The sequence below is a fragment of the Lissotriton vulgaris genome, chromosome 10 (genome assembly GCF_964263255.1).
Source record: "Lissotriton vulgaris chromosome 10, aLisVul1.2, whole genome shotgun sequence".
In the NCBI taxonomy this organism is placed as follows: domain Eukaryota; kingdom Metazoa; phylum Chordata; class Amphibia; order Caudata; family Salamandridae; genus Lissotriton; species Lissotriton vulgaris.
In genome coordinates this window covers 817,811,705-817,834,273 of record NC_141698.1, presented here as the reverse complement: position 1 = coordinate 817,834,273, position 22,569 = coordinate 817,811,705, and the positions used below count along the sequence as shown (strand labels likewise).

General features: G+C 43.3%; 1 protein-coding gene across 3 annotated transcripts in view; it reads left to right on the top strand.

Annotated features, from left to right (window-relative positions):
- Positions 1-22,569, top strand: part of TPK1 (thiamin pyrophosphokinase 1) — a 1,173,355-nt gene that overhangs the window by 894,470 nt on the left and 256,316 nt on the right. The window lies entirely within an intron of this gene.

Here is a 22,569-nt window from a genome sequence, read left to right as displayed (position 1 = left end):
GACCAGGGCTCAACATCAGTTGCCTCTAGAATTTGACAGGAACTCACGTCTTCACACTGCTCGTCCTCTCTCACAGACAAGCTGCATATTCTTACCCCTCTAATAATAGCACATTGCCCCTTAGCACATCTTTACATGCTCCCCTTCATTGGCCTCTCACACAAATGTGGTGTATTCTTCATTGATTGACTGATGGGAGAGAACTTTTTGTTTGGACTGCCTGGTTGTCATGGAGATGCATCATATTCTGTGAGAGGTTGGAATAGGCTCTTTTTAGATTTTCAATCTGGTAAAGTGTAGGGAGATGGGCGTACAATGTAAAATTGTATCCATCGTGATGCGTCTTACAGGTGTGCAGGATAAATGCATGTTGTGTGAAGTCGCACACATTTTTAGGGCCTTTTCGTGCTTCCTTAATTAACCCAACAAGTGTCTTTGATTTAGTTTGTGTGTGTCTTGGGGTGGGTGCAGCATACCTCCGTAGGAATTTACGTCCAATCTATTAGTAGTACAGAATCAAAAATAATAAAAACGGTAATGACATTTTCACAGATTCGGGAATATCTGTTTTGTTTGGTTAGGATCTAGGTTGGTGAGCCACAGCTGAACACAAGTTGGAAATTGTTTGCCCAAATAAAACTGATTTACATTGTAAAGTAAACCCCTTGAGAAAGCTACGCCTGTCATCCAATCTGCATAGTCTACTGAACTATAACGTCGCCCGGTTTTGTAACACTACAAGTTATGTTTCTCAAAAGCTGATATTGTGGAATATAGAACAATACGAGTTGCCACGTTAGACCTATAATAAAGAGTGTCATTTAGTTCTAGTTTATACTGAAACAAGTAAGATGGATGAAAAAGAATAAAAAACAACTAAACATTGTAAATGTGGGCGCATGTTATACATGTTTGTGAATCCTTAAGAGCGGGTGCTTTTATCTTTAGTTTAGGTAATACATAATATGTCTATCTATCACCCTCACTCTATCTATCTATCTATCTATCTATCTATCTATCTATCTATCTATCTATCTATCTATCTATCTATCTATCTATCTATCTATCTATCTATCTATCTATCTATCTATCTATCTATCTATCTATCACCCTCACTCTATCTATCTATCTATCTATCTATCGCCCTCACTCTATCTATCGCCCTCACTCTATCTATCGCCCTCACTCTTTCTATCGCCCTCACTCTATCTATCGCCCTCACTTTATCTATCAATCTATTTATCTATCTATCTATCGCCCTCACTATAGCTATCTTTCTATCGCCATCACTCTATCTATCGCCCTCACTTTATCTATCACCCTCACTCTATCTATGTATCACCCTCACTCTATGTATCGCCCTCACTCTATCTATCGCCCTCACTCTATCTATCGCCCTCACTCTATCTGTCGCCCTCACTCTATCTATCTGTCGCCCTCACTCTATCTATCTGTCGCCCTCACTCTATCTATCTATCGCCCTCACTCTATCTAACTATCTATCGCCCTCACTCTATCTATCGCCCTCACTCTATCTATCTGTCGCCCTCACTCTATCTATCTATCTATCGCCCTCCCTCTATCTATCGCCCTCCCTCTATCTATCGCCCTCCCTCTATTTATCGCCCTCCCTCTATTTATCGCCCTCCCTCTATTTATCGCCCTCCCTCTATATCTATCTGTCGCCCTCCCTCTATATCTATCTGTTGCCCTCACTCTATATCTATCTGTCGCCCTCACTCTATCTATCTATCACCCTCACTCTATCTATCTATCTATCTATCTATCTATCTATCTATCTATCTATCTATCTATCTATCGCCCTCCCTCTATCTATCTATCTATCTATCGCCCTCCCTCTATCTATCGCCCTCACTCTATTTATCTGTCTCCCTCACTCTATATCTATCTGTCGCCCTCACTCTCTCTATCTATCGCCCTCACTCTATCTATCTATCTATTGCCCTCACTCTATTTATCGCCCTCACTCTATCTATTTATCACCACAGCATCACTCAGCACCACCACAGCATCACTCAGCACCACCACAGCATCACTCGGGGGCACCACAACATCACTCAGGGGTACCACAACATCACTCAGGGGTACCACAACATCACTCAGGGGCACCACAACATCACTCTGCGCTACCACAGCATCACTGAACGCCACAGCATCACTCCGCGCCACCACAGCATCAATCTGTGCAACCATTCAACAACAACTGGTTCAAATATGTTCTCTCAATGTTTCAAGCTTTATTACAAATGTCACAAAAAGATGTTAATAGTTCACTTCTGTTCTTGGATTTTCGTCACAATAAAATACACTGAACATAATCTTCACAAAAGTTATTTACAAAAGTTTAAGCTATTGCCATTATAAATTACAATGGCTTTTATTTAAGTATTAATTATTTAAAAAAATAAAAGCCATTGTTATTTGGAATATCAATACATCTAAGTCACATAAATACAACACATATTGCATTACAAATGTTATAGGTGTCACATTTGCGAAAGTTAAAACTATTGGCATTGTAAATGACTTGGTGCCTCGGGGGAAATTATGGTCTTTGCTCCTTGACCTGGGGATACCGGTTCAACTTTTAACTGTTCTGATGAGGTTACATGAGGCGAATTTCGCCCAGGTTAGGTGTGGCAAGAATGGGGCGCTATCAGCTAGATTCCCTGTTGACAGGGGGTAAGGCAGGGATGCGTACTGGCCCCCACCCTGTTTTGCCTCTACGTTAACCGGGTAATCGCCCACCTAGATGAAGTACACCACAATGATGCCCAGAGGCTGGCAGGCAGTAGGGTGCCGGCTATCATGTTCGCAGACGACACCCTCCTGTTGTCGAAGTCTCCTATGAGGATTCAGCGTATACTGGAGGGTTTTGAGGAATTTTGTAGAGGCCGGAGCTTGGAGATCAATGCCAATAAAACAAAATGTATGATCTTTAATCCACCTGCAACCACTCGTCCAAATCCCAGCTTGGGCACAACCACATTAGAAAGGGTAACAACTTTTGAATATCTGGGGGTTACCATCAGTGAGAACCTGTCAAGGGGCCCCCAGCAAATAAAGTTGCAAATGAAATTGGCTCAGCTTGCTGGGGGGATCCTCAAGCTCTCCAATTTATCGACATATAAACCAGTTGCTCCCCCTCTGGAGATTTATAAAACGCAAGCAAGGGGTGCAGTCCTATACGGAGGAGAGCTATGGGGTTTTTCCTGTAGACCCGAAATTGACAAAACAGAGAATACATTTTTAAGACAATTGCTGGGTCTCCCATCTAGCACCCCACTCCTCCCTCTGAGGTTTGACCTAGGGATGGAACTTATTGATGACGAACTAGCACTCAAGCCCCTTAGGTTCTGGCGCAGGATCTGGATAACGCCAGAGCTGCAAAATTATAGGCTAGAACTTAAAGAAATTTTAACCTACCAAAGTGCTGCTAAAATCCCTTGGTTCATGTTTATAAAGAACGAACTCACAAGATTGGGATTACCCGCCTTGTGGCATGACCCAGAGAGGACTTGCAAACTGGTTTCGCGAAAGTCTCTCACCAGGATATTTGCTGACAACAAACTTACTGCTGCTTTGTCCAACCCGCATGTCGGCACATTAACTGATTCATTTTTTATGACCAAAGTATTATATCATTTCGAGCCTTTTATGGATGATATTTACCCTATTTTAGCCAGGAAACTTTATCTACAATGGAGATATGGTACTCTACCTCTAAGAGCTTTTACTAGTAAATGGTCCGCCCCTGTAGCGAGAAATTATCCAGGGTGTAGCTGTGACAGAGAAAATGAACTGCACGTCCTCTTCTTTTCTCCAGTCTACTCTAAACCAAGAAGGTATTGGCTCGTACCTCTCTGCAAGAACTTGGGTTTTGTACAGTGTATGCATGCTTTTAGAGTTTTAAAAACTGATACGTCCAGGCATGTTGTATTTACTGTTTCGAAATTTCTGGCAGTATGTGGTACAAGCGAAGGTTCTTAATCGGTAGTGTATGAAATTATTACTGGTGAGCTGACTTGACTTGTTCGACTAAAATTATGTATCATTTTTAACTCGCTACTCAATTATTTAAGATCCTTGTAACAATGAATTGTATTTCTGAAATGGAATATTGCTGTTCTATGTGTTTCTGTTTGATAGTGATTCGTTTTTAGCAGTCAAGATGTGTCTCACCTAAATTAGGTACCATTCTAGAACATACGCTTTAAAAATACTGACAAGTATGCAACACTGAATTGAATTATCATCCTTGTATATCGATTTTTATCTGTTTTCGAACTCTTTTATGGCTAATTGCCGAAATAAATTTTTTATGAATGAATGAAATGACAAAGCTATTATTTCGCAATTTTCAAAACCAACACATACAATACCAATAGCTCAAACTTTCCTAATGCGAGACCTATTGCATTGCAAATGCTTGTTCTATTTCACAAGCACTTCTCTGTTAGAGGCCTCCTTCCTTAACCCCTTCGATGCTGATGACGAGCTCAGCTCGTCATCACCCACGGGTGGCGTGTGCTGATGACGAGCTGAGCTCGTCATGTATCGCGGTAATTTTAAAATTGCCGCACAGCGCAAAAATCGCCGCAGCAGCGATGCAGTTAATTGCGGATAAATGTGCATGTCCTGCGCGCCTGCTGGTAAAAGCCTAGAGACAGAGAGCGTGCTCAAAGACGGATGAGATGGATCCTGGGCATAGCTCGTATTCCACCCACGTGCCTTAATACAGGTCAACAGCCCCCTCATCAGCAAATCATGAACATTTTCTGTGGCGGTCACCGGGCTGTGAAAAAAACGCTTCATGAATTGAAGACCCCAGCATTGATTAATTCAAGGCAACAGGCTATTTCATTGAAGGTGGACCTGCAGCCAGGATTAATATATCAGTTCTTCAGAAATGGAATTCAAGGGCAGTGTGAGGAGGAACGTCTCACACCTAACACTCCACGAGAAATACGTCACGAAACCCAAAACTGACGGACAATCCGTATCATAAAAATTTACCATTATAATGATTAATAATTACTCAAACATCATTTGCCCTGAAAGAGAGCAGAAGAAAGGTTGAGAAAGAGAAAAGGGAAATGTGTTTCCTCCATAACCTTTAATATGGCATGTAAGGCTGTTTGGATGGAGGAACAGGACCCAAGAAATGTCTTATTACACTTTACTGTACGTATCAATGTGTATATTTGTAGAGCGCGAGTGTAGTGCGAGAGCAGTGGGACACTCCGCAGGGGGCATGCCCCCCCACGAAGATGACTATCTCTGGAAGCAGGTCAAGGATAGACTGTTGGGTCAGGGTTAGTGCACCAAGAAGAAGTGTTTTTCCCTGATTTTTTTGGGATTTTACGGTGCACTAAAGTTACAGTAAACCTGTTTAAACCATTTTACTCCAGAAGCTCATGTAGCTGAACATGGTGTAAATAATACTGAAAAGAAGACTTGAGAAAAAAAGAAAATGTTAATACGTTGGTATTACTAAAGGTGCCTTCTGTGTGCCAGCAGAATTGTTGTTTCTTAGCACACAACAGATAGAATACATCATATGCTCTCAAGAGTGAGAGGAATTAGATGTTTGCAAACCCAATTCAGCTATATCATAGGTACAGAAACTGAAAAACAGATTACACTCAATTAACTCAGTTCCAGAATACCCTGTCCATAACAATTGTTGTCTCAAAATGAAAAATGGCAAACATTGGAAACAATGACAATGTAAATAGCAAATACTTCTTTCTGATGAATACTTTTTAAAAATGTTTTTATTTGTACTTTTTATTTGGAAGAACCAATTTCAATTAGTTGCAACAAAAGTGTAGATGCTTCTCTTTATGTATCCTGATGCCACCATTTTAATTTATTACAGGCGTGGCTGAAGGATTTAATCGCATAAATAAACTTTGAATACGTTATAATAACTTACAACCTCAATCAACACTTTTCAAATGATGCTGCTTTTTTAAAGTGAATATTTTGTTATGGTTTTTTTCGCTTTTCTTCTAAACACAACCTACAAAACATGGCTACATTACTGCCTCAAATTTCATCGAGTGAGCGGCATCACAGTTTCTAATGAATACTTCTAACTGCAGATTCCTCACCTTTGGAATATCTCCTGGCACTGGGCTGGAACTGGATATTTTTCATTGCAGTGATGCTACATACGTAGGTGGCACCATGAAGCTCCACGCCGGTTCCCAAGTGCCTGAGAAGTTACAGTACAGAACCTCACATTAGCACCACTCCTGTGCGCTGACATCTGCTGCTTTCTTTCGGGCATCTTCCAAACCCGAACTGGAGCGCTTCTGAAATTTTCAGGTTCTCTAATAACTTCCCAATTTTTAATAGTGTGCTGGGGAATGATGTTACCATTGCAAATGACAGGATTCAAGCCATCGTTTGACACAACTCGGAGTCATCTAATAAGTGCACTATTATGCAACCAGAGGCTAGTTGAGACCAAGAGGCAAAAGCTGTATGCTGCTAAGCACAAAAAGAAGTCTGTGTTCCTGCGCATATTTTCTGCTCCAAGTAAAGGGCTTGGACTTCGTCACGGTCACTTGTCCTGACTGCTCCAGTTCCCCTAAAACTCTTCTGGTAAATCAAAGTCCAAATGCAAGCATCAACAAGCAAGGCAATACTCAACCTCATTCTACCACTTTAACTCCAAGGTGAAGGCTTGAGGGTGTCAAGTTGCAGTCTGTCGAGGTCACTGATCACCAAGCCTATTTCTCAGTTTGTCCCAATGCACCACCGTTCCTAAGGCCATCTTCAACCTTAAAGAGGCCATGTTGCAAATATTCACAGTGCCTCTGGTTCCCTCTGGTGCACCTTTGGGTCCCAGAGAATGCATGGGCCTTCAGTGAGGTTACCGCTGGTGAGTCACTCTAGGTGCTGTCTGCTCCTTCGGACCCCTTACTTCTACTTTGCCCACAATATTGATGCTAGATCCTGCCACCCGCCACCAGTGGTGCTGATCCCCATGTGGGAACCTGAACCAGCATTGGCCTGAGCTCGAATGATGCCTTGCTACGAAATTACAAAAGCCCTTACAACTGTACTCTAAACTTGTGCCTGTACCACATTGCTGCTATCAACAGAGGCTCCTTTATCTTTTTGGTTCAGTCTCTGACCCTCTACCAAAGCAGGGTGCGTCAGGACATTGATGAGGGGATGGGGGTTGCTTGCTCCCACCTCATAGCACTGATGATGCCATATACCTTGATTTACAGAATGCTTGTGGACTTGAATCTTCTCCTGAGACAAAGATTGCTTTACCACATGGACCACCAGTGGAAGAGAGTGCTTCATTCACAGTGGGAGTTTGGAGGGCAGCAGAAGTGCTAGAGTTACAGCTGCCATCCACTGAGATTAACACAAATGTTGTGAGAGCAGTTCTGTAGCCGAAGCAGCAAAATTTGAGCCCATCCTTCCTTTTAATGATGCCCTCACAAATACTATGATGGCTGCTTGGTCATAACCATGTGCTTGTCCACATGTGAACAGGCATGTTGTCAGATGTCATAGGCCTGCACCTGGTGACCTGAATTTTCTCACCAAGCACCCTACACCAGAGAACCTTATTGTGTTTGCCTCGACCAGTAAAGTGAATCTAACTCATTTCCTAGCACTCCTCTACATATAGAATCTAAATGGGTTGGTTCTTTTGGTAAACAAATGTTTTGTACAGCCAGTCAGGCATTGTGGTCTGTAAATGCAGTATGTCTATTTGGTAAATATACCCATGTCCTTTGGGACACAGCCAATTAGCTTTTGCTTTTAGGAGCTCTTTGGCACAGACAATACATGATAGGCAAGACATGATCAAATATGTTATCTGTTCAATTTTGCATATCACAGAACTCCATGGCAGGGTCTTTTGCACCAGTGTGGTCCTTCATCGAGGTTAGAAATTGGTTTATTGGTTGAGAGGGATGGAAGCCCCACTCAGGCAACAACCACAATCTTTGTCAGGCTGAAACACAAAAGTCACCAAATGAACCTGTGCTTAACCCTGTGGTAGCTTGGCACAAAGCAGTCAGGCTTAACTTGGAGGCAATGTGGAAAGTATTTACGCAGCACTTAAACAATAATAAAATGAAAACACAACACAAGAAAAATCCGAAAGCAATTTAGAAAAATAGAGTAGATGTTAATAAATAAAATGATGCCATAATGAAGAAAAAGGTTATCAGTAGCACCGCAAATATTGAATTTCAAAGTTTTTAGCAAAAATAGAACCAAGAAGCAGAAGGCACCACTTGCAGTTATCTGGTCATGCTAGTCCTAGGGAACGTCTCAAGCGCATGCCAAATATATGACCGGGTTAGTCCAGCTGAAGAGTTACCTTCTCAAGTCAGGAGCAAAGTGTTCCATTTGTCTTGTAGAGGGACACGGGAAGGAGGCTTTAGGTGCGAAGAGCAACTTGAGCCTCGCAGACAGCTGTTGTTGTAGTGCGAAGAGCTACTCATCACTGTAGCTTCAGAGCGGTTCAGCTTCGTGAGCGGTCGCTCTCTGCGTGAAGTGCAGTACTTGCATTGACAGTCTTTGTGGACAGTCACTGTAAGTGTGAAGAGCAGGTCTTGATGGAGCTGTGTGTTGGTGGTCATCGTGGGTAACAGAGTTTTGGCAAGAATAGGCCTATTTGTGAAGAGCCTCATCTTCATGATTTTCATCTTTTTCTTCAGAAGGAGTTTTCGCTGATCCCAGCGAAGAGTCCTAGGGGGCACCTTTTGGGCACCAGAACTCACTCCAGCAGAGGTTAACAGTAGGGCATAGGCAGGACCAGGCAGGTCAATTTGGTACTGCCAGTTGCAGAGAGACTTCTAGAAGCTTTTTGTGTTCCTGTAGCTCACACAAGAGGTCAAACCACAGACCCTTGGAGTCACTCTGTGTAGCTTGGGATCAAGGCTCCATTCATCTTTCTACAGGAGGCGGGGTATTCGGCTCAGCAGCAAGGCAGTCCTTCTTTCTTCTGAATCTTTTACAGGTCTAGGACCGTTCTGAAGAGAGGTTCTCAAGGTCCTATTTTATCCTCCTGCCAGCTTTTGTGTGGGGGAATTACCTGACCTATCCCCAAAACTGGTTATAATCAGTTCTTGCCTTTTGTCTGAGTTTGGTTCCGAACTGTCTATGGTGACAAAAGGCAGAGCAGGCCTGATGTCTAGTTCCTTTTTGGTAGGACTGTTTGATATTTAATCAGGCCAGAAGACCGCTTTTCCCCAGCCATTAGGTCGGTAAGACACCTTCCCTTAACACCTAGGCTCCTTTTGTCTCAATACTGGAAGAATACACTACCCACAACAGTAAAGCCTTTCAAAGTCATCCGACCCAGGACACCAGCAGAAAGTTGCAGTTGGCTGAGATAGGAAAATAAGAAATTGTCAACTTTATAAAGGTGGCACTTTCGAAATTGTAACTTGAAATTCAATTTCTTTATGTAAATAGCCTATCTCTAGCTGCTCCAAATCTAAAGTTATTCAGACAACAATGGTCCCTTTAAGGAAGAATATATGAAGTGAATAAATATAGACTCAGTCGTAGCTATATTGACTTGTCCAGCCGGACAGAGGTCTAGTATTTACTTGCAATTGAATATAGGAAATGTTACACAACAATTCACAAAGTGGGGCACAAGCCTGCACCCTACTTAACACATGTTCAGTGACAAAACTGAAACAAAAAGGCTTATAGGCAAAAGCTTGAGGTTTGTAGTTCCAGTAATTGCACAGTGTCAAGGTACAACAAAACATAACCGACACCTTTACATTAGAAGTACACATAAACGTTTTGAGCTTGTATAAGGTGTTATGAGAAGTCAACGGCGTTTCGATTCGTTTACTTGATACACGGATCATCATCAGGACATAGATATTATGCCTAACAATTTGAAGCCTCAAATGCCGAATAAGGGTGAGCCAGTGTATGTTGTAGCAGGAGGTCCTGCAACCTTGATGTGGTAGTGCTCGGTGGTTCGATTCCTATTAAGGGTCGGTGGAGGCAGAAGCCATCAATGTGGGTTGGGGTGCCCGAACCTGCAGGTAGACAGGTCGGCTCAGTTAAGTCCAAGGCGGGGGGCCAACGACATAGTAGCCGGGCAAGGGAAGTGCAGCGGCACAAAAATGCCCATATCATCCTGCATTAATATGTTCAACAGTTACTGTAATGTGTAAATTGTACTGCACAACATCTTTAGCTCTTTAAAATGTATGCTTGCCCAGTGTCTTGCACAGCATGCAGCATTAACTTTGGAAAAATATGCTCAAACCAGATTTCGAAAAGCACCCACAGCTGCTGGCTGCAACAAGTCATATAGAAATATGTGCAGACAAGTCTTTACGTGGGATGAAAAAAGTGGGGGCTCTCTATAAAGGAACATGTCAAATACATTTTTGTGATTCCTATAGTGTGCCACCTGACTAGTATTTTCATTTCTCTCTGAGATGTAATTGAATCCAGATAACTGACACAACTGACATTCATCTAACTCCTTGCGTGCTCATGACGAGCTCAGCTCATCATGAGACACGGTGGGCGTGTGCTGATGATGAGCTGAGCTCGTCATGACACGCGCAGCGATCACACACGGGTCTAATTCCCCCTCGGTGCTGAGTGCTCTAAAAAACGGGCGTGGTCATGACGAGCAGCACAGCACCACCGTGCAGCGTGATGAGCTGAGCTCGTCACGAGCACCGTGGCGCTGTGTGCGCCTCCCTCCCCCCCAGCGCTGTGGGGGAATTAGCCCCTCGGCGAAGGGGCTAAAGCCTGTCAGTATGATTGGCTTTGTCAATGGGTGTTAGTTGTTCAAGAAAGATGAGTAAACACAATGATTTGTTATGAATAATTAACATTGGAAATGTTTCAATTCTGAAACTGTGATTCTGTGAATTAAATAGCTTTGAGTCCTATGGAAGGAGTTTTGGCCTTCAGTTATGTGTGCTTTATGTTAGATATCCTCTTTTTCTCAGCATATTTTGTCCATCTGCACATCTTCAACTACCTATCTTTCCTCTTCAGCATCCACTTTTCTCTCTTCCCCGAATGCACTTCCTCGCATCTGTCACTTCACTGCCTCCAAACATGCACTGCACTCCCTCAAATGCAAGCACTTTAATTTCTCTTACTTTTGCCTTGCAAACCTTTTGACATCTGTGTAACCCCTTTACACACACATCCTTGGAATTTCAGTTTCAAATGGACTACATAAACATTGTTTTGTGTGCTCTGTAGAAGGGCCAACCCACTGCCAGGCACTTTGTTTGGCTTCAGCCTAAGTGCCTTCACTCTCAACCAAAGCCCCTCATAAACACCTGCCAGGCTAAAGTCTCAAAGTATGCACAGAAAAAATACAGATAAACAACAAAATTATAAAATTTCCAACTCTTGGGGAATGCAAGATTAAGTAAAGCATGTGAAATAAGAGAGGCACGTATTCGCTGAAATGCATTCACTTACCTTTTGTAACATTCATTGTTTGCAAGCCAATCCATATTTTTGGTATCAGTGTTAACTTAGGGCCATGAAGACACGGCCAGTTTTAATTTAATTCTATCTTACAGTTCACAAATTACCACTGGACAATCAAGTCAAGCATGGTGCTTTTGACCCATTGTGCCAGAAGATAGAAAAGGCTCTTCTAATCCCTTGGATCAGGAACAGCTTTACAGAGAACTGAATCACCTGACCTGACTCCAGCCCCAACTTTTGTGTAATGGGACCTGCCAACATACTGTAATTGCTCATAGTTTTAAACTTCATTCTGCAACCTTTGAGTGCCAAGTTGAGGGCCCGAGAGGTACCCTGGGATCCTTTTGAACCACCTAAAATCAGTACTACAGTGGTACATGTAGATATCCTGTGCCGTATGCTCCACCCCTCTACTACGGCTGAGGCACTGGCAGTCTTTGTTATGTTGAATTGTGAGGCACTGGCAGTCTTTGTTACATTAAATTGTATAAAGCACTAAACACCCAAGAGGGTATCCAGGGTATCTCTCTTTGTTACTGGTCCATCTGCCTCTTCTGCCCACATTCAGACCCTCCAAATGTGCCCTCAGGCGCAGGGATAGCTCTTGCAGATTCATATCCCGAGCTTCTTTCTAAAAGCTTCACTTGGTTAACTTGGACACTGACCCTGATGCCAGTATGAGTGAGCATAAGGAGAAATGCATTACTTCCAAATGATACTTTGGCCCTCCCTTTGAATGGGTGTATCGTTTGTGAGCAGTAGCTTCACCCTTTTCATAATGCGCATGCCATTGAGCATCAAATCCTCAAACAGGCAGGGTAGGAAGAAGGCACTCTCTGAGCCACCTTTCTCAAAGACATGGATGACAAAGACATTGTGAACTTTGTCTCGGGCAAGACGTGCAAGATGGCAACGGCTGTTGTAAATGCACGCACGGTGCCAGCCGGGGCCAGTCACACTTCGTTCATTTAAGTGTAGGTTTACAAGTAGAGGCATGGGTGTGAAAGTAAATTAAATGTTTGTCACTAATCACATAGTTACTGCTCTATGGCTCTTTACCTCACTTGCCTGAACCTCCGGAAACTACAATTAGGCGATGGTTACTAGTTAAGCAAAATCTGCATTCGTAGCGGAACCTCTGCACTGCTCCACAAGCAAGTAAACATCAGACTGGTATTTGTTAATCATGATTGGATTATGTGATTATCGGCGATGTGTTTGCGCATAAGTATGGCTTCGAAATAGAAAACATTTTTGTGAACCAGATTGGCAGCATACTATGTGTGGTCCTATGCATGCTCTTCAGTCTGTATTTTTAACACATGCTCTAGGCTGCTAAATTTTCCTTCCTCCGAAAGAGACATAGTCACAATTAGTGCACACTGCAGCCTATGATTTGTTCCGTTTCTCTATTCAGAACATGCATATGCTCTACTTGTGGCATGCACCTGACATTTCACTTCTTTCCAATCCACATCAAGTTCCCTTGTTTGTATTTCAACCTCTAACCTCTGCCAAGCCTACTTACCCACAATCATGGCAGTTGTCTCATATTTGCAAAGAAGGATGTTTGATCAGTAGTATCGTTTTCTCCGTCACATCCCTTTGTGACATTTGGATCGGCTTTCATTTAGCTTCATTTGGTATATTAAGCCGTATTATTTCTTGTTGTTTCTTATTGGTTTCTCTACATAACCATGGGAGCTTTTTGCTAGACGTCTTTCTTCTCCTTAGACAGAGCTATGGTTGGTCAGTATTCCTCCACACAGGTAGGGGTTCTTAGGAACCTATTGTCTCCCACTGGGGTCATAAGCATCATCACCTGCTTCGGGTCCCCCCACAGGGAAGCACATAGAAGTGACTATTTCTAGCTGCATACAAGGGTTTGCTGAAGAACACTAGGTTGTCTGTTACATTGGAGATGAAGGCACCTCACAGAGTTAACAGCCTGAGGTGGTGTGTAAAACAGTGATTTAATGCTTTTTAGGTCTCGGCTAGAAGCGCACGAAAGCACGTTCTCGCCAGAGAACTATAGTCGTCGTCTCAGCAGACAACGAGTGGAGACAGTTAGCCACGCGCGCAGCATTGTCAATGTGTGAGTCAGTCTCGGAGCTGGCGATGTGCACGCTCACAGCGCCTGCGTCTCCGCCACGTGCCACAGCCCCATGATGAAGGTGACGGCCGTGTGCGCGCGCCCGGCCGGCGGCCGCTGCTCCTGGACTGCCGGTCCTAGTTGGACTTCCTGTGCTCCAGCGCCCTCGGATCGCTTGTTATTACTATAGCGATCGCACAACGCTGCACAAAAACACACTGAGGAAACCAGTGGGACTCGATGCAGACATCGGCAAAAGTTACCGTATTCAATGGCGAAAGCGGCGAGGGCAGAGCGGGGCTCCATGGCATGCAACAACATACCGTTATGTCGCAGAGGACGGAGTAAGTAGTGCAGCCCCTTTCTGCCCCCTCAAGCAGGCAGCGGCACCCTCACCTACCCTCACTCCCGTACTGCTTGTTTTCCAAGGTTCTGCTCCTCGGTCTCTCAGCAGAGGTAACGCCCAAAACAATCTAACTTCCGAAAGCAGCAGGCAATCTGTCACTGTGGGTTGAGCTCAGCAATAAAACTTTTTTTAATTAGCATCTTCATCGTACACGGTGCAGTTGTGCTTCTATATTCATCTTAACAGGCACTGATTAAACAAAAACGCTTTTCGTGATATTTAAAATGCCCATTTTGCTGTATAAAGTAAACTATTATTTTAAGAAATACCGACGCGTTTATAAAGGTCATCGTTCCATCAAGTGACAAGTGCTATAAAAATGTCTACAATGCAAAACTACATAAAAACAAAAAGTGAAGCTGTGGGACCAATTAATTTAAATGATTATTCAGAACAGGTTTATCAATTACCCATCCGACCTGAGAACTTCTTCTAGAGTAAATCTGTACAGTTTTTTGTGTCATTTACCGCCCATTACCTCAACAAATCAATTATATCCAACGGATATGTATTTCTCTTTTTGAATTTTGTTTTATTTACTCAAATATTTTGTATTTTCATTTTTTTACTTCACATACTTTTTTATACACTCTTTTTTGTACTATACAAGTATGCTGCACCTACAACGTCAAAAAAGTACTATTTATTGTCTACATATCCATATGGTATTCTCTAAATGAGGTAATTCATGCAGGACTTATATATACCTCATGCGTAACCCTGTTTGTTCCAAACTACAGATTACACTATATCCTGAAGTGACGGCAAGCAAGACTCCAACAAATGTGTCCCAAGGTTCACTTATCCTACAGCCCACCATTGTGTAGAAACAAATATCTAAATAGTGCTACCAAACACACCTCCATAGACCAAGTAACCAAAGTGAAGCTATCCAAATGTGTGACAATTACAACCCTCCAATGTAACTGTTTATGCATATAACGATTAGAATGTTTAAATTCCCAATTAATTGTCGGGAGTTGCGGCTAAACACATATATTGGTTTGTGGCCCTTCTACTGCACTTCTCTATATTGAAATGGCAACTGTGTCTCACCTTAGGAATGACAAAAAAAGAAGAGATAGGAGGGGGAGTGAATCGGGGAGAAGACCAGAAAACAACTCAACAATACAGTAATGGTATTAAAATCCCATCTCTGTACCAGGTCTACTCAAATTACGAATTCTCCAGAAAGTCTAACGTGTACGATATTTAATGGAAACCAACTCACTTCTCAGCGTCTGACGTAATCTTGTCCATCTATGTCGCCTCAGTCATAGAGAACATGCTCCACAAAGTGTAAGCAAGACCGGGACCTATCAAATTTCTGCACGACAGAGCCGGGGGAACGGGCATTCGATTAGGTGCTCTCCACAGTTATTCCTATTACCTAAAGCGCACGTATACGGCCTAGAACTTTTACGAACCGCGCTTACCTTTAAGGTGCTTTCATGTGCGGCCGTGCTCACACCTAACCAACACTCTCGTGTTCCGCGTTGAAAAACTATGCAGTTTGCGAGGATGCTTGCATCATACATGAATCTTGGCTACTTTAACATGGTAATCTGAGGGTTTGTCAGATATGAAATAATCCCGGACATGATCCCGGACATGTACGTTATGTAGTACATCCCTATTGAGCTCAACATCTTAGACAATTTCATGAATACAATTATCTCCCTGCACTGTATGTGACCCTTTTCACAATCGTAAACTGGGCTACCGACTGCAGACAAGTAGGGTCTCTCTTCTTTGCTTGAGCAGATAATTGGCTTTTTAGGTCAAGCCTACTAGACAGCACAGCTGGGCTCAGTGGGCACTTATGCCATGGATCCTGAGCTCACACTTAAGTCGTGGGACCTGAGCTTGCACTTATGGCAGGGGTCCCTAGCTTGCACTCATGCGATGTGTTCCGTGCCTGCACTTATACGATGGGTCCTGCCATGAACTAATAGCACTCATATAAACAAACCTAACATGCAACTGCTCCTGCCCCAGCCCCGCCAGCCTCTCATAAACAACGGCTCACCCGAGATGAGACCTCCTGCACCGCAGCCCCGCCAGCCTTTCATAGATGCCAGCTCCATCCTGTATGGCCTTTCAGAGATACTCCTCTGTTCAGGTCCTTCCAGAGACGCTCTCTCTGCACCAACCCTCTCGCCCTTTCAGAATTGCATAAATGGCAAAAACTTCCGTAGTTCCCCACAGGCCGGTCCCGGAAACACCCGGCTGAGAGAACCCCTCATGGGTGGACCATGGACTGGCAGGGACTAAACGCAACACCACCCAGGGAAATTCAGAATCTCGCGGGGAGTTTAATCTGTAAACCGAGAGGTGGGCGGGGCAGCTCTGCCTTCGCTTTCACTCTGCAGCAGGGCAGGTTCAGTGCCTGCTGCTGCCAAGTCTGTACGCCGCAGGACCCGAGGCACAGAGACCTCACACACGCCCGCCAGGGTACGGTGCAGGGTAGAACACCCCAAGCAGGGGACGCTCCTGACCACTGGAGTATAGCTAACACCGGCCCCCACCCTCGTGGCTTCAGCGCGCTCTTATTATCATTGCCTTAACGGTCGATGAAAAGGCGTTGTTGCTACTGGAACCCGTATGCAGCAGGCGCATGAACCCGTTCGGCTACACCTGCTGCTGTGTAGGTTGCACTAGGCTCTCTGCAGCAGAAGGATTAACACAGGGAGTCACCCCTCGAACTAGGGTCTGAACCCCGACTTTCAAGTTACGCAGAGATGGCCACAGTAGGTGCATTGCCCCTCCCACCTATGTAGAAGAGGTGCATTTTTGGTATGTATATGATCTTTTTTTGCGAGAGTTTAACCTATTGGCATTGTAAATGACAATACCTTTTATTTATTTTTTTAAAACCAACACCTAAATAAAAGGCATTGCCATTTACAATGCCAATAGCTCAAACTCTAACAACTGCGAGACCTATTGTATTGCAAATGCTTGTTTCTGGAGGTGCTGATAGTTGTTCTTTGTATGCGGGCGTCAGTCAAACCATCTGAAGATTGGACATTTTATAGAGAGCCTTTGTCTTGGATCAGCCAGTGAAGCCCTCGCATTGAGGAGGTGTAGGGCATAAGCACGCACACAATTCATTTCAGAAATACCATGATGTATCTCCAAGATTAACAGCAAAAAGGCTACATCACTACTGGGGCTAAGTAGTTACCCACCCAATTTAGAAGATTCAGAGGATGTTCCAGAGGCTAGCTTACAGACAACACCATCTCTCCTCACATATACTCGAACTATCTACCCAGTCCTTTTGAGTCTACAGATGTGGCACCAGCACAAACCGCTCAAACCAGCAGGGACAGCAATTTTCGAATTCTTTCTCCCTGACTACAGCAGTTACAAAGTCATTTTTGTTTGCCATCTCAGTCTTGTGCCCGACCGGTATGAAGCAGAATATGGCATTTACTTCCGGGCTGCAGATCCATCACATCAGAGAGGAAGGTCTTACAATTTGTTCAAAGGGGCAATGCCCTGCCTTTCATTTTCTCTCCACCTTCTTACCATATCGGAGTGACTTTCTGAAAGCACTGCACAGTTCTGATGAAGTCAACCTTTTGATGTCGGGGGTGCCATTGAACGGGTGCCAGACTCAGAGGAGGGAGGAGGACTCTATTCACGTCACTTCTTCATTCAGAAGAAAGACATATGCCTTTGGCTTATTTTGAACCTCTAGCCACTGATTGCTTCTCTTAGGAAGGACAGGTTAAAAATGTTTACTCTGGTTCCGATCCTTCAAGCGCAAGACCTAGGGGACTGGATGTCACCTTGAACTTCAGGATGCGTTTTTCTGCAGGAACACTTTTAATTCACTGTGATCTTCTTTGGCCTTACCTCTTCCTGTTAACAAAAGTGATGGAAACTGTCACTATCCTTCTTCAGATGTCGGGAATGCCCATGTTCCTATACCTTGACAACTAGCTTCTAAAGGCAGACATGCTGATGTCCGTTGTAGACCACTTTTGGATGATGCTGAAATCTTGACATCTTTGGGTTTCATCATCAACAGGCTCAAGTCTCACATGTGCCCTGTGCAGATACTTCCATTTGTTAGGGTAATTCTCAACACTGTGGCGTTCAGGCCCTTTTCTGTGCCATAGCACGTCCGGCACATTCACAAGATGATACCAATGTTTCAGGATCAGTACTGGTTTTAGTGAGGATTGCTTTGAGGCTACTCCTCGCCTTGTGTATTTTCCTCATCTTGAATATCAGGTGGCACATGTGGGCATTACAGTGAACTATCTGGTTGCAGTGTACCATCTTTTGGACTTTATTCATATCTTAAGGGAGACAGCCCAGAGTCTGCAATGGTGACTGACTGAAACAAACTGACTCGTGGCACACCACTCTCGCTTCCTCACCCAGAGTTCACATTGATGACATACTCATCACCATAGGGTTGGGGGCACTTGGGAGGTGGAGTTTCGAAAATTCTGGTCAATGGCGGAGGGCTAGCTCCATATCTTCTGGCACTGCAAATGATCTGTCCTGTCCTAAAAGCCTTCTGCCCATCCATCAAGGGGTGGCTGGTGTAGGTCCTCATGGACAAAACGACTGCCATATGGTACTACTACAAGCTGGGCAGAGTGGGGTAATGGATCGTGTGTCGGAAGTTGCTATGCCTTTGGAAGTTACTGGACAAGCATTACATCTTCCTGATCACCAACCACCTGGTGAGGTATGTAAATGCCACACTCAATGAACTGAGCTGACATCCTCTAGTGCACCACAAGTGGCATCTTTACTCTGAGGTGTATTTATTTATCGTTTCAGCCACTATCATAAGAAACATTTACAATATTTACACTGAAAAATATGCAGCAACAGTCAAAAATTAAGTAAAATAGGCAATATATTATAAATACACAATATATAATTTAAAAGGAAATGACAAATGACATAAATAGTACTTAAAGTGCAATACAACTATCCATCTGGTGAGTCTGAGCCTCCTACTTCACCAGTAACCATATAGACCATGAAAAGAAAGTGACTGATGTAAAAATCTGAGTTGCACCTGTTTGATAGCAAAACTTTACTTCATCAAGATGAGATCTAATGTCAAAGCTGTTAAATAAATGAAGAAGCCCGTTTTGCCTTAAATTATAAGTCTTAGTGCAAAACAGCATAAAGAGCAAGCACATAACCCTGCCGAACGATTGGTGGTATTCAGAAGGCTTCACTGTGTTCCCCCAATGGACCATAACCAACACGAGCCATTGTTGCAGTGAGGAGACGTAGGGATTCTTCAGGTCCCATTTGCTGCAACACGGTCCAACACGTAGGTCTGCTTACTAAATCAAAAGCTGCTTTTAGATCGAAAAAAAAGTGCAATGAAGGTTCCTTCACGTACACCTATGTTTTGCAACTAACATACAATTGAAAAGCTTGGTCTACAGTCCCCATTTTGCTTTTTTTAATTGGCTTATGCATTTGTGAAAATATTCTTTCAGTCCAACCATGTATTTATTTATTTAAGAGTATTGTTTAGCGCTGGCCAGACCCGAAGGTATCGAAGCGCTTTACAATATTAGCAGCGGAAAGGTTACATTATATGGCAGTAGTATAAGCATTGATTCGTGACAAGTCGAAAGTATTGGCGCGCTTCACAAAAATTGGTAGCATAGAAATCACAACAATATAACAATGGTATATACATTGACTTGTGAACGATGTCCGTTCGGGGAGAGGGGGAGAAGTCCAGGGAACGAGACGGGGGTGGGAGAGGTAGGAGACTTAGATTTAAAGTGGCGGCGAGTCGTAGTGGTCAGGATTCTGAGCTTGGGCGACAGTTATCCATTTGGGAGAGATTTGTTGAGGAAGAAGTCTTTGAGCTGCCTTTTGAATTTTAAGAAGGGGGGATAGTCCTGATAGGGACTGGGATGGAGTTCCATATTATGGGCGCATTTCCTGAGAAGAATCAAGATAGGGTTTTTTGTTTGTGAGTTTTTGGAGGAATGAGGAGTAGAGTATTTGTACTCCTAAGGGACCTTGTTTGGCCTGCCTTCTTGAGTTTGGAAGCCAGGTATGCAGGTTTTCCAGTGTGCAGGGCTTTGTGCGTGAGACAGGCAGTTCTGAAATTGGCACGCATTTTGATTGGGAGCCATTTTAGATCTCTGAGAGCCGGGGAGATTTCTTGACTCCGGTGACCATTCCGGCTGCAGCACACAGAGTTGCTCTGAGGGGAACAAGGTGAGACTTCGCTGTTCCTGTGAGTGTTGCGTTCCTGTAGTTTAGTCTGGACAGCACTAGGGAATGAGTAATTTGTTTGAGGTCGGTGGGAGGGATGAAGGGTTTTATTTTATTCAGAGGTTTTAGGTTTAGGAAGGCGCTCTTTGAGGTGATCTTGATGTGTTTCGTCATGTCTAATTTTGGGTTGAGAGTAATTCACAGCGACTTTACGGAATCGGCCAGGGTGAGATTGCAGTTGAGAGCATCAATTGCTTCTAGCCATTCTGTTATTTGGTTGTTCTGCTCCTTGTTGGAAATTAGGAGGATTTCTGTTTGATCTTGGTTGAGTTTCAGGTGATTGAGGGATAGCCAGCGTTGGTAGTCAGCCATTTAGGCGATTAAGAAGTACCTGGGATAAGATTTGGCCTGCTCCATCCAGTTGTATAATTGGTCTGTAATTTTCTGGATTCCGATAGCTACCTTACTCGTGTAATAGGACTATAATGGCTGTCTACCAAGATGGAGTAATAGCATTTTTGGTGAATGCAGCATTATAGACCTCAGTTGCTTTATTAGCCTGATGCTTGATTCCGGTCTAGGAAAGACATGGCTTGGTAGTTCGGGCTGGACTGTTCTCATGAGGCACAGGGTCAAGGCTGATTTGCATGTAGCCATTGTCTGACCTAGGGTGGTGTGGAGTGCAAAGAAACGATGGATTTAGGCCCAGATCTTTGTACTGGGGTGAATGTAAGACATTGTTCTACATTCTGTCCATCAACTGTGGTTTTTGCAATTTTCACCCCCAGTGGGCTGGGTATGCTCAGACGTGAGTCCCAGGCTCTCCACATCACTGGAGTCAAGCTATCCAGGCTGAAGAAGGCTGATAGCCAGAAACCGGTCCTTGGATGCTTGATTCCGGTCTAGGAAAGACATGGCTTGGTAGTTCTGGCTGGACTGTTCCCATGAGGCACAGGGTCAAGGCTGATTTGCATATAGCCATTGTCTGACCTAGGGTGGTGTGGAGTGCAAAAAAACGATGGATTTAGGCCCAGATCTTTGTACTGGGGTGAATGTAAGACATTGTTCTACATTCTGTCCATCAACTGTGGTTTTTGTAATTATTAGCCTTTTGAGCATTGATGGCCATTGTCCTGTCAGAAAATAATCCAACCAGTTTTTGTTTTACAATTTCTAATTTTTGTCCTTGGGATATACAGTACTTATAATGACGGACTGATCGCTATCCCCATTTTACTATCAACATTTCAGAACTCTGGTATCCAGGCATTTGCTCCAATTTCATGCATTGCCTTTCTTCCCCCCTTTATTATATATCAAAGCTACCAATTCCAAACCTTTTAGCGTCTTTTTCTTTTGCAGCATCACGTTAATCGCTACATACGCTTTAAGTTTCAAACTTTGTATTCAATATACTCTTATAATGACTCCTTATTTTTTTAAGGTTAGAATCTTCGTTAGCTGTTAATCACCTACTTCCAAGGGCAAAAGTGAAATCCTTTTATTTTTCCAATCTTCTATATCGAACCATTCTGAGGAACTCCAGGTCCACCTTCAAATAGGCCATTTTGCCGTTGACTATACATCTGCAACCTTGCCAACTACTAACTTAAAAATAATCTAGAACAAACCTTTATTCATGTTCCTGTGCTCCCATTAGTGAATCTGTTAATCTTCATATTTTCATTAAAAAGGGGATGTCCCAATGATTTTTCTCTCAATTCCATTTGATTGACCTTCTATTTGTGGTTGTTGTCATATTTGATGGATACAACATGGTCAACTAAAAAAAGTAGCCATCAAAGGATCATGGTTGCTTTCTGGCCTTTTTATTACTTGTCTTTGAATTACTCTTTTCCAGGCCTTTATGTTAATTAGGATATAATCTATCACACTTTCAGGTTTTCCAGAATGGAAGGTGGAATTAGCCAGGTATAAGAAGCAGTACGGCCATTTAGGAAGCATAGACTATTGTTTTACAACTGCATCTCAAACTATTTCCCCCTCGAATAATTTTTTCAAGGTGGGATTATTGTGACCAGAACTCCCCAGCTTTCATCCTCTTCGGGTATTGCATCTTCCTCTAACCCTTTTGGAAGTGGAATAGTAAGATTGCCGTACGGCAATAATTTGAATCAATCATGTTGTTTATTATCAACTGTTAACTGCTCTACAACACTTTCAAGGGCTGTGAACATTTTCTCGTCATTGGAGTTGCGACCTGAAGTAATATAAATATTCAAAACATCCACTATTTCTTTTTTTTTGTGCTGGGGACTGGGTCAACCGTATATGTAAAATATCAAATGGGATATAGTATATATGTAACTACTTCCTATCATAGTGA